Source organism: Mustela erminea, chromosome 16 (genome assembly GCF_009829155.1).
Source record: "Mustela erminea isolate mMusErm1 chromosome 16, mMusErm1.Pri, whole genome shotgun sequence".
NCBI lineage: Eukaryota > Metazoa > Chordata > Mammalia > Carnivora > Mustelidae > Mustela > Mustela erminea.
The window spans coordinates 29,310,825-29,313,034 of NC_045629.1; the positions used below are offsets into that span (position 1 = coordinate 29,310,825).

The following is a 2,210-nucleotide window of genomic DNA, read 5'->3' on the forward strand; positions in this document are numbered from 1 at the left end:
GCCAAAGGATGAGAACAAGAAATTTATGACCTGCAAATTTAACAAATGCACAAAGATGTGTTCAAACTCACTAGTTACATAGGGAAATAAAAAATAAAAAAAAAGGAAGTATCACTTCATTAACATTAGCTTGGCAAATGAAAAATGTGATAACATCTTATGCTAGCAGGAATTTAGAAACGTGATACTATCACACTTTCATGATAGAAATGTAAATTGCTACAGACAGTGCATCTATTAAATTAAAACATACATAAAGCACTGACTTGGGAATTACAGTCCCATGGAAATCTGCTCCATAAAAATAAACAATTTTTTAAAAACCCATTCATTAAATAAGTATATACATTATAGAACTGTGCATGGTGGTCCAAAATGGAAATAGACTTCATGTCCATTATAGTTGAATAACTCATAGTATACTACCCATATTGTGGATAGCTGTACAGCCATTAAGAAGAATTACTCTTTCAAAGTTCTTAGAGTCATATATTTTTACATGAGAATTTTAGGATGCAAAAATAGTATAACATGCTCTAATTATCAAAACAAGGCAAGAAAATCCTGTGTCTATAAGTAATTGTATTTTAATATGAATTATACCAGTGGTGAAAAGCATGGAAAGATACACAGAAGGGTGATTTGTTTTGTTTTTTAATATTTACAAGGATTAGCTTTATCGAAAGTGAACTCTCAGAGAGAAGGCTGCATGGAGTGGTCTCTTCAGGATCCAACTCTGGCATATGAAGACAAGAACATGCAGGCAGCAGCGGCTACTTATTTTTGCTGAGGGATCTCTGCTGTTCTGCATGCTCCACGATCTTCAACTCCTGGTACAGACCCTCCCTTTTGCGCACTGTGTTCCTGTACTTCCGGGCCTGGTTCTTGGAATCAGTCTTTTCCCTGAAGTGCAAGCACTCCTTGTCAGTGGTCAGCACCCAGAAGGGGTCTCTGGGAATGATCTCCCAATGGCTGAACACCAGCTGTGGGCTCTCCAGGCCACTCATCCACTTCCTGATTTCATCCACGAAGCAGAAGCTTTTGGCCACAGGCAGCACGGCCTTGATGATGAACATGTCTGTCCTTTCTTTTATTTCTTCTTGATGTCTTTGACAAGACAGCATAGACCTAAGAACGTCACCGGTGGTCATGATATCACACGTGTACATTGTTGCCATCAGATGCTGAAGTTTCACCGGCAGGACGTAGTGACATACCTTCTTCATGGGTGATGATGAGCTGTCCTGAGAAGAGTCCCTAGCAGTCAGTGAGAGAAGATTCTCCTTTCTGGGAAGTCTACTTCTCAAGGGCTCAGAGCCACTATCTTGGAGCCCTGGATTTTCAACTCCACCAGAACATGTTTTTCCTTACCCCTGTCCATCCTGTACCACATCTCTTTGTTCTTGATTTTGTTTATCACTTGGCCCTTATTCCTCAAATTTGCATAGGTCCACTTTTCCAGAAAGAAACAGACGCCCATGAGAGACTCCTTACACATGGGACCAGAGAGGGTTGCTAGCTGGAAACCACTCACCATGCTGTTGCCCAAATCTTGGTATCCACTGGCCTCTTTTGAAACTTTGATGGCTGGGCCTGTCCATACTGAGTTCTGAAAGAATTCATTTTTATTAACTAATATGTTGAGCCCACATTTTCTTAGGCCAAACAACCACATTTGGTCAACAGTGTTCCTCCATTTTCTCCCTGTTAGGTGTTGCTCTAGTTTTCCTTTGAATTCACAAATTTTCTTTTGGGACTTCTGATGGATAATCTGATTATGTCTGCCCTCATTCAAACAGGATGTCAACTGCTCCATAGAATTAATCAAACCACTATTTTCTTCCAGAATCTGGGGGACTTCTTCTGGAGTGGTGGGAGGTATAGAAGAGCTCATTAGGCATAGAGTCAGTGAAAGTGACTGCACATCTTCAGGAAGTTTGTCAACAATATGAAAGAAAAATGGCAGTATAAAAAGACCACAGTTCATAGTTGGACCTTGACTATGGGTCTTTGGAAAGAACATATAAAAAGAAAAGTCAAAAGGCCAATATTTAGAATAGATATTTGAAAAACAAATTAGTTAGTTATTAGTGGAAACCATAAAATATATTCGACATACTTGGCTAAAGAAATTTAGCCTTCACCATGAGAAGCCAAAGTAGCCTTCATGATTGTTACTTTTTGGATGCTTTGGGGAGGATAAAGCAAAC

The 2,210-nt window shown here is 39.5% G+C and overlaps 1 pseudogene; it reads right to left on the reverse strand.

Annotated features, from left to right (window-relative positions):
- Positions 1-773: 773 nt before the first annotated feature.
- Positions 774-1,987, reverse strand: LOC116574936 (annotated as a pseudogene).
- Positions 1,988-2,210: the final 223 nt, after the last annotated feature.